The sequence below is a fragment of the Rhamphochromis longiceps genome, linkage group LG18 (assembly GCF_057381845.1).
Source record: "Rhamphochromis longiceps isolate RC_006_pf linkage group LG18, R_longiceps_female_GT1.1, whole genome shotgun sequence".
Lineage (NCBI taxonomy): Eukaryota > Metazoa > Chordata > Actinopteri > Cichliformes > Cichlidae > Rhamphochromis > Rhamphochromis longiceps.
Window position 1 is genome coordinate 24,296,468 of NC_140574.1, and position 11,121 is coordinate 24,307,588.

The window sequence follows — 11,121 nt, forward strand, 5'->3', positions numbered from 1 at the left end:
CTCTCTATACACAGTTCGCACGATTGCAAAGTGAAAGCAAAAAAACAAGCGCAAATTCAAACGCGACTTCAATATGTCACAAATTCAAACGCGACTTCAATATGTCACATATTGACAGTGGCTCACCGATGCCAATGACATAATTACCCAGCTACATTTCTGAAAGAATGCAAAAGCATTGACATATATTTTTCCTACAATAGCCCGACGGGCAGGGAAGAGATAGATTTTGGTAGCCCGACTGAAAAAATTGCTAGCTTCGGGACGTCGGGCTAGCGATATTGCAAGCCCTATATCTGATTGAGGAATCACTCATCTTTGGAAAAGAGAGTTTATTACAGAGAAATGGCTCTTTCCAAAATAAAAGCTATACTATACGCTTCTTCTGGGCTATATTCTTAGCAGCATATTAAACATATCAGGTCCCCATAAGGAGAATCATGTGCTAACGCTGTCTAAATGACTCGGGTAAATTTGTAGCATGCATGCTTGTTGTTTTTGTCTGCTTCCACTTGTCTTTGCACTAGGATGATGTCAGAGTAAATGTGCAGTCATATTCGTTGTGTTCCCACTAGTGCTTTCAGGTTAATCTCGTTGAAATGACCTTAACGCCACAACACGGCAAATCTCCTTAATGAGCTACCCCTGATCGCCCGTGCATGGGGCTGGACAGCCAACACCTTAAGGAGCTAACTGCGCTAACACACTAGTTCCCACCCATGTAATTGAGCATTGCTGGCACATCCAACATACTGTTTTACTTTAGTCCATGACTCGCTTACCTTCAGGGTCATACGCAGTGTTGGGACTAACATGTTATTAAGTAACGCGTTACAGTAACTACGTTATTATTGTGGTAACGAGCACGATAACTAGTTATTATGCCAAAACCGGGAACGTGTTACTCGTTACTGGGATTTAAATAGGGTCGTTATTCGTTACTTCATGTGGTGGCTATCGCGGAGCTTCCACAGATTCAATAACATTAGCAAGTGGTGGAAGCCAGCAGGTGGATGAAGGAAAAGGGAGGCAAGAGGAGAGACCCGAAGCGGCCGCTGGTCCGAGAGTGTCAGGTGAATTGAACTTCAGGTAAGAAGTTATAACCTGCAGTCCATCTGGGTCAGATATGAACCAAGTTTAGGTGGAGTTTATTTTCGTTATGTTGACTTTTTCCGTACTGCGTGCTAGCTAGCATGAGTTTCTATACAGCTGGGTGGTGCTATGTTACTGATGTTGAACTTTATTTTGTTCATAAGGTTAATTATTAGAGTTGCCAACCGTCCCGTAAAAACGGAATCGTCTCTATTCAGAAAATATTACGCGTTTAGTATTGAGGTGAAAAGGAACATTTTGTCCCGGACTTCAGCTACAATGAAAAAGACACAAAGCTGGATTTATTCTGTCTTTGCTGCAAAGCTGCCTCTTCTTCTCTCATCCTCTCCCCCTCCCTCTCCTGTTTCTACTTCAATCATGAAATTGATCAATGATCAGCTGATCGGCTTTTCTCTCTTATTTATTTATCGCCCACTTTGCACCAGAAAGAGGAAACCAGCGGATGTCTCGGTAAACAACAGCAGCAGTTTAAGCTTGATCAGCTGTTGTTAGAATTTATTTATTATTAATTTCTAGTATCAGCTGATGTTGGCTGGAGCCACAGCTGTAAACCTGCTGGTCATGATATCGGTTTGGTTATGTGGTGAGAGGGAAACATGAAGATGAAACCAGGAGATGTCCTTACTGAATCATCAGAGCTGTGATGGAGAAACAGGTTTACCTTTTAGTTAACATGAATGAGTTGAAGGGACGTTATGAAGTAAACTAGTAAGTAAGTAAGTAAACTTTATTTATTAAGCGCTTTTCACATCGCTTAATAAATAAGCGCTGTGAAAAGCGCTTATTTATTAATACTTAATAAATGAACACTTAATAAATGAACTGTTTCTGAGAGACAAATAACACCAGGATCCTTTTCTAAGTAGCTGACAGCTGGTAACTGTGCAGGGGCGGGTCTAGCAAAGTGTTGCCAGGGGGCCAGGTAGAGCATTAAAAGGGAAAGGGGGGCACAAGGAAATACTTTCTTATTCTCATTTAAAATGTCTCACTTTAAAAAAAAAAAATTATCTGAGTCTTACAACAAACAATCGATAGATTGATACATATATACCATCAGAACAGTGTACATCACTGTCACAACAGAGTTTATTTTCATTCAAAGGCTTTATGATTTTTCCTATAATGGTGGGCCGGTCTCTAGTCAAAATGCCCGGGACAATTTTTTTGTCCCAGTCCAGCTCTGTATGCAGCTCATCTGCAGTCTGGGGTTACCTACATCTTCCTATTCAGAAGGCAGAATTTCCGAGTTCTGAGTACAATCGAAAGCACCACGACTGCAGTTTTTGTGTTGGATGTAAAAAGCAGGCTAGGATAGAATCAGGCGTGGGATTTCTCTCGTGGAAATGTGCACATTATTTTTTCCTTTCTATTGGTAGGTGGCACAGTGCACGTGTGGCAAGTAAGCAAGCTAGAACACTGGCAATCTTGCTGGGTTATGGAAGCAACACATTAACAAGAGAATTCTGAGTAAAACCAAAGTTACTTTCCCTAGTAACTAGTTACTCTGTAAGTAACGAGTAACTTGAAGTAACTGAGTTACTTTTGATAGAAGTAACTAGTAATGTAACTAAGTTACTAATTTAAAGTAACTTACCCAACACTGGTCATACGTCACATGAAAACCAAAATAATTCCAAACGCCAGATCTGAATGAGGGTGGGGGAGGTTCAATTTGCCATGTTGCAAGGAGAGCTTAACTTCAGTCTCGCTAGCTTGCCCTGCGCTCTTCCTTCTGACGATGCTGTCTGTGTTGAGTGCTCAGTGGATCTCAGTCGAACGCAGATTCACTGAGCGCTCAACACAGACAGCATCGTCAGAAGGAAAGTTGATAAAATAAATCACAAATTTTATATTGTTCGATACATATGCGTACCGAACCGAAAGCACTGTATCGAACGGTTCAATATCGATACGAGTATCGTTGCACCCCTAATATATATATATATATATTTCTCAAGTAACTTGAAAAATAACTTAAAAGAAGCTTAAAAAAACCCTGAATTCATAATTACAGCTCAAGGTTTAGGGTGAAAAGGAAATATTAACAGAGCCTGTGGTAAAAAGTGAGCAAATTGATATCTGGCTTGACACAACTGGCTGTAATAAGTGCTTTATAGGTTTTTGTTTTTTTTTATCTTGAAAGGGATAAAGGTCAGTTAAACAGGAGCCCATGCTGCTTTGCGATCAATAGACCGAGCTTTTTTTTAAAAAGTGGGACATACTGAGCTCATTGAGTTAATAGATGATTAAGCAGACCTACTGGAACATCTGTTGGGCCTCTCAATTGAGTCACTGCTCATTCTTTTCTTAGCTTTTGTCCTGTTAATGCTTTGTTTCAAAGATGACATCTTCAGGGTTGCTGCACAGTCGTGTGTGAATGGATGGAAAGGCATTGATTCTCATGTGCTGAAAGGTTTTGAGCTGCATTCCACCCAAACGATACAAGCAAGCAGAGCATTTACTAAACCGTGCTCTGTGTGAGTGTGCGTGGCCTGAGACACACAGGCTTTCGTTTGGGCATTCCCTTCCTTTGGATCCTCAAATAGCCTACCTGGAAAACAATCAGCGAAATTAATGTCAGAATAACTGGAACCAAAGCTAAAAATAATCCTCCCAGTCTATTTTCACCTAACCGCTCTAAACACAGTCACAAACCTCACTTGTTATTCTGTGGCTTTCATATTTCGATTGCTCTCTGAAATCCGCGCAGATCTGGACTCGAGCTGTAAAAAGAACGACAGATTTTCACATCCTCTCTGGACCTCGCGCCTGAAAAAGCCGACAAACCACAGACTAGATAAAATAGTGCTGACCATTGCATCTTTTCCTGCCTTTGCATAAACCACATGTTTTCTGCTTTATATGAACATTTTTGTGTAGCAGTTACTACTAATCATGAGTTTTTTGATTCCTAATATAGTGTTTGTAAAGCCTCATTGGCTTATCATTTTAAAGGAAAGTGATAAGAATTTTATTTAAATTCTGCTCTTTGCATCTTATCTTGCATCTTATAGCATGAACTGGAGTAATAAATCCCACACATCTGGTTGGCTGCCTATACACTCCGACGCTAGAGTAAATCCCAGAAATATATCACGTGGGAGCCATCGAGCTTCTCACTTATCTTGTCCCTTTTTTAATTTCTAATTTAAATAAAAGTTTTAGTATTTTGAAACATTATTTAACTTTATCGGGTCTAAAGCATGTAATGTTTTCACCATGTAGAGTTGCGTCTGTGTGTAACTGCAACAAACTGTTGAGTCATTTGCTTTAGCAACAACAACCACAGAGAAAAGTTTGGGTGCTGTGTCTGTCTGTCTGTCTGTCCGTCCGTGGTAACATGTTTGAAAGCACACATATTTCTTTGTCTAGGGTAAATATACTATGATATCATGTCTGTGATATGAAAAATGATTGGTCTCGCCGCTGGTTGCTATTCCATAACTACATGACCTTTAGTTTAAATTGCTGCTGAATTTTATGATGACTTGGTCAGCAAAATAGTTTTCCTTATTCAAACAGGAAAAAAATTCAGAGAAACCACTGCAACCTGTGTTTGGCCAGGGGTGTCAAACTGAAGTCCTGGGGGCCAGAATTGGCACGCCCAAGACTCCAATCCAGCCCCAGTGGAAAATGTGAAGGAGAGCATTGATTTTGGACTTCTCACTGTATTTTTTGTTAGTTTTACAGCTTTAACTACTGATAGAGACCTCCCCCATGGCCATTTAGACTGCACTAAAAGTAATTAAGTTATAGAAAAACAATTAATTGATAGAAATTGAGAGCATTTTTATAGTGGGTCCACAATAAAAAAACAAACAAACAAAAACAACAAAACTAAAAAAAATAGATGACTTTGCTTTATTATTGCAGGACAGTCTTTGCAATAATCTGCCAGAACCTTTTAGGTAATTTTACACATTTATTTCTTCATGTTAGTATTTTTTTTTTCTTTACTCCAGCAGAAAAACTGAGATGTACTGTTGAAACTGCACTTCATTTTTTCTCATATGAAGACATCTCAAAGATTCAGTGTGTAGTTAAACGTTTTTGCACAAAAAGGGGAATTCCAAAGATATGTGTGTCCATATCCATATCTGTAGTTTGATTTTTAAAACCTTGGATTTATTTTGGACGCATTGTTTAGCAAAATACTAAAAACATAACATGATGTCAATATCTACGCAAGTTAAATGTTTCTAGATTTGATTTAGGACCAAGTGAAGAATTTCCAGTGAGAGAAAAAGGACAATACTGAACACACACGACTCACAAAACCTCAGATAGACTGCCCACACTTCTCTCCAAAGGTCAAAGTAAAGCCTCATCTGTAACTACAAGAGAACAAAACTTGATTACCTTGGACTGCTGTCAAAATTTGTACAGTGTTTTCCAGCGTGGTTGTGATATGAGATGTGCCAATAATAGTAGCAATCAAACATGTGTAACATAGATAATCGTACCAGGAGGGAGTGGATTAAATTTTTAAAAAAAAAAGGTTTGTTACTCTCCTCCAAAATGGGAGATAACAGATAACACTGACATGTTGCTACCATCCAGTCATTTCTGTTTACAGTCAGACTGTATCAAAAAGCAGCAGTAGCAGTATGCTGACTTTTAGCTGTACATCGTTATACAAAAACAGAGACAGAAATCAAAAGAGACAGCTTGCTGCATACAACAACTGGAGCAAAATGCGCAGGCCTTTCTATAAATGTGTCCCGTGATTAATCTGGCAAAACGTACACGTCTTCTTCTTGACAGTCATGTGATTGGTCATTAATGTATATGGCCTCATCTATGACGTCGCACTGCAGGTACACGCCGTCATCAGGTTCGACTGGGAACCTTTGAAAAAACAGTAAATGTGATGGAAAACAGTCTCGTTAGGTAAACTGTAAAAGTTTTTGGGTTTCTGTATTTGTCTATATCACAACAGGATTGTGCAAAATGGGGAAACTGACACACACACACACACACACACACACACACACACACACACACACACACACACACACACACACACACACACACACACACACATTGTTTCTTAATCCACTTCCGTCCGTTGCTTTTGAGCTTCTGCAGTTTCATAAGTGTTCCAAGAAATACATTTTATGAAAATCTACACGTAGAAAAGACAGTTAATGCAGCTCACCTGCTTTGGTTTGAAGCTGCCATGCTGTAGCCGCAAGTTTGAGGTTTCAGGTTTTCATAGATAGAAGATTGTCCTATTGACTCCTCTCGAATCATACCAGTATATTCATGGGAATCTGCTTGTGGGGTCTCTGAGTGATCCTCCTTTTCTTGCGCTGTTCTTTGTCTAAACGGCATCACATTGGCGATTATAGAGTAGAATTTATAAATGATTACACCAACTATGATCGCAAGCAGCAAAAAGAAGACCCCAAGCCCGACTCCTAGACTTGTAGAAGAGTTGGAGGAACTGTCACTGACTGTGTTATTTCCTCCTGTGCCATTGGTATACATGGTCTGCAATTATGGATAAAGAAACAAAATGGTTCAAAAAGCATGGCTGAAACAATAATGTGATAATCTGTCAAACTACAGCACAAGACAGTGTTTAGCAGTATAGCTGAGATGGAAAGTTAAAGGTTGATTCTAAACTAGAGACCTTCCACTGTTAAAATGTAACATTATAAATATATGATTAAGAATACAAGTTTAAAAAACACAATAAAAATGGATTAAAATGAACAAAACAGTCAAAGTTGACATGTTAAATCAATATGATTATGTAAGCCAAGTCAAGCAGCAGAGGTTAAGTCAATAAAAACACTCATGTTACCTTGAAGTGCTGCTTCAGTGTTGTGGGTCAAGGTCTGCGGCGTGAGCGTAATCATGTAGCTCATCATAAGCACCGTTCGTTAGCTTTGTTGAAGTTCCCTTTATTGAAATCATGGAACTGAGCAAAAGAGACGAAACTAGAATATTTCCTGTAGCTCAGGCTGAAAATAGAAAGCTGCTGACAAGAGCTTAAAAAAAGTGTGATAGTAAACTTTGTGACTCAACAGGCGAACACTCTTCCTGCTTCTACTGAGGTACATCCAACTTTAGCTTCACTTGGTTGGTTATGACCAATATTGTTTTTTGAACAGCAGAGAGTTTAGGTTAAATTGATACTTCTTTCTTTCTCTTTCCAAAAAGTCTCAGATTCACCCAACAGAAAAGTCTTTTTTTGTGTGATTCAACTTATCAGAGAAAAACAACTTTAACTTTTTTGCGCCCTTTTCTCTCAGATGTAAACCCTTCAAGCTGTGTTGATAAGGGATTCTCATGATGCCGTTAAAGTGAAACTGTGCTACCAGCACACTCTCTAACAGACATAAACAGGATCAAACTGCCACTTGGTTCAACAGGACCTTTGCCTCCCCCTGCTGTCAGTCTTAGTCTCCACATACAGAACACGTTCATGCTTCATAACCTCTGCACTTTAATTCTGTCTGTGGATATTTGACCATACACCTTAATAACTTGTGAATTAATGACGCTTCGTTAAGCTTCTGCTGCTACTTTGCCACTATCTGAACCAAATCAACTGGAAGATCCTTTATTTGTCTCTGTCGACCAACAAAAGTCACGCTGCCTTAAAAAACTCTGTTGAAACACTTTCTCACACCACTTACAAGTTTAAATTTGTGTTCTTGAATCAACATAAACACTTGGAACGCAAAGCTGTGCTTGTGACAAGGATTTAAAAATGGCAATGTTTATCTGAGTCAGTCTCAAAAACTATCCGATTACTTTTGTGTTACCCAGAGGAAGAAACATATTAACATTTGTGACCTGCAGAGGAGTGAAGTAACAAAGTACAAATACTTTGTTAGTGTACTTAAGTTGACTTTTCAGGTATCTGTACTTGAGTAGTTTTTTTTTTTTTTTTTACTTTTACTCCCTACAATTTTAAACTAATATCTGGACTTTCTACTCCTTACATTTTCAAAACACACTCGTTATTTTTGGTTTTAAGGCATTTGAGGGGTCACTGGCCCTCAAACATCAAGCCTAAAAAGTAACACATGAAAATCCTTTTCGTTTATTAGTCACCAGAGGATAGAAAGAGACCAAAGAGGCACAATCGTGTGGCAAAGTCAGGGGTTCAAGTGGGTTGTATTTTCTTTTTCTGTTTTTCTTTTTTTTTGGTACAGCACCGGGACGACTGCAGTATCCATAGGTTGCTGTACTTCAGCATCTGGCTACTCCCACAGAAGACAAGCGAGCATAAAGGCAGTAACATTTTTTAAGTGACAGGTCATTTCAAATACAGCATTTCTATCAGCAAGCATGCAGACTGTTTGTGTGCAGGTTATCTGCACACAAACAGATGAAAAGGTCCAGCTGCTGTTTTTGACAGGGAGAGAAAAGAAAGAGAGCTAACTTCACTCGAAGATGGAGAAAGATAAGAAAGACAGAAGAGGAAGAAGAGAGGTTATATTTAAAAGTAAAGACGGCTCAGTGGTGTTTGATAAACTGGAAAGTTAAAGCTTAAATGTAGCTCCTCATGTTTTTAAATCAGATACTGGGTCTGTATATGTGACATTATGGTTTTTCATATTGTGAAACGTGCAAAACAAACTGTGGCTAACTGTGTTATTTAAAGGTAGCATGAACATCCTCTGCAGGTTAGTGCAGGTTAAACAGGTTGATTTTGCTGCACTGTGATGGGTTTAACATGTGTGTGACTTGTGCACACTGGGTGTCTAGGAAAAAGTTACCACTGACAGTATCCAATCAGTGGTAGAGGATGGAAGTCAGCCAGGGAAACTCTACAAAGAGCAGCAGGTCAGCTGGACACAGCATGTAGATTAAGGAAATCTGAGCTGTGCTTCTTTTCACGCTGAGTCATTAAACTGATTTTTCGGCTTTCTTTACCTGCTGAGTCTCACTTTAACCCCTGACTGTACCAATGTTCCTGTTTAGAAGCAAAGAAAATAGAGCTAGTTTTAAATTTTCCTTCTTTTCCCCAGATTTTGTTTTTCTAATTAATTGATTCAGGCTAAGTTTTTATTCCCATCTTCTGATAGTATTTTATTATTACATTATTACAGCACAAGGTTCAGTTAGCTTTGCAGAATAAATAAATGAAAAATGTGGTAGAAAAAGAGCTACTTTCTTACTTCACAGCCTGTCATTTTTCATTTTTAGTTGAGTGAAGAATTTGAATCAGTACTTAAAGTGGTCTTGAGCAATAGTTCTTGGGGTTTTCAGGAAGTCTTTTTAAAGTTTTTCTCTGGTAATTGGTTGCATTTTCAGGTCAGTACTATTTTTGGAGATCCTTATTACGCCATTTAGCAGTGACCTATGAATCATTCAAGCACAAAAAGCCATCTAACTGAAGGGATGAACCAGTGTTGCGTCTACACATAACAGCCAACAAAACAAGGAACCGCTTTTAAATTGAATATTTGGACAATTTGTTAAAAGCAGCCTGTTACAAAAACATTTTTTCTAATTTCTTTTGTTGAATCTATGAAAAATATTGAATATAACACAGTTTGATAAACATAAAATAATATTTTGCTCCAACAAAGTGATTCCCAAAACACTATTAGCCAAAAACAGCATATCTCAACACGGTGTGTAGTGCTTCCTTAAAAAATTTGAGGAAACTGGGCGAGAGGAGGATGAAAGAAGAAGTAGCAGGAATTTAAAAAGACAAAACAAAAATATCTACAGCAGATAAGCAGTATCTGAAAGTCATGACCTTAAGAAGTAGTAAAAAAAAAAAAATCCAACAATGACCTGACACAGGACCTGATAGATACAGCTGGTCCTTGGCAGTCCAGTCCAGTTGATCCACCTACTGTTCATTGAAGTCTCCTCAAAAAGGGCAACTGTCAAGAAGCCATTCTTAAGGAAGGGAAACAGAGAGAAAAGGCTGAGGTCTGCCAAATTTTACAACACCTGAGCTGACAATCAGAGTCAACAGGTCTGATCAATTAATTCAAATGTAACAGGTTTGGTTTAAATCATCAACAGGATAGAAGCACAACAGTGTCTACAGCCATCTGTAAAACATGGTGGAGCCCCTGTCATGGTTTGGGGCTGAATTTCAGTCAATGTTGTTGTGGATTTTGCCAAAATGGTTGGAGGGAAAAAAATTGCCATCAAATTTTGATGTACCATACAATACCGTCTGGGAAAATTCTGAATGGCAATGACTTCATTTTTCAGCACAACAATGATCCCAAACCCAGTCATTGCAGTAAAAGCATATCTGAATAGAAAAACACACAGTGCAACACTATCAGTCATGGGCCGGCCTCTTCAGAGCCCAGACCTCAAGTTTATTAAAAGCGTGTGGGATCATCTTGACAGAAACAGGTATTGTGGCTTTGGCATTGTAACTGTGCATCTACTAGATGGACTGAGTTCAGATATAGAATATTATTATAGTCAAAGGTTTAATCCATTTGTCCACCAAGGCCCAGTCATGAACTAGTGACCCAACCAGACTGTTCATGCGGATCACCTTGTGTTACCTGGCACATGCCTTCATATGTTTTATATGGTGTTAAAAGATTAAAAAGGTTTTTGGAGGTGTTTCAGAGGAAGATTTGGTACCATTTAAAAGGCTTGGCATACCTGAAAAAAAAGAAAACCTTTCTTATTTTATTGATAATTAATATTTGCCATCTTAGTACACTCTGCTGGAGCAGCATGCATGCTTCAGGACAAGTCTAACTACATTAAAGGAGCAAAGCACAAAAGACAGAATAATGTTACTTATCAAAGACTATGGGGTTCACCAAACTCTCTATCATTTATATCTGTTACCATCTCATCAGCGTTTTGTGAACAACACGGAGCCAGAGTGTGAAATTTGGTGTAGATGTTTAAATGACTTTCAGACTTTGAGCTCGGCCGATAAAGTGAAGTGAAACGTTCTTTCAGCTGTGCACTAAAGCTGAGATGTCGCTGCATGCTGGGCTGTTATTGTCACCGCAGCATGTTTGCATTAGATAAACATTAACAATATCTGACAAA

At 38.7% G+C, this 11,121-nt stretch overlaps 1 long non-coding RNA gene across 1 annotated transcript; it reads right to left on the bottom strand.

The window, feature by feature from the left end:
* Nucleotides 1-3,308: 3,308 nt before the first annotated feature.
* LOC146648336 (uncharacterized) lies at nt 3,309-9,154 on the bottom strand. Its single transcript, XR_014908553.1, has 3 exons — nt 6,923-9,154; nt 6,272-6,606; nt 3,309-5,961 (listed from the first exon to the last, which is right to left on the bottom strand). It is a non-coding gene; the product is annotated as an uncharacterized LOC146648336 (long non-coding RNA).
* Between the last annotated feature and the right edge of the window lie 1,967 nt (nt 9,155-11,121).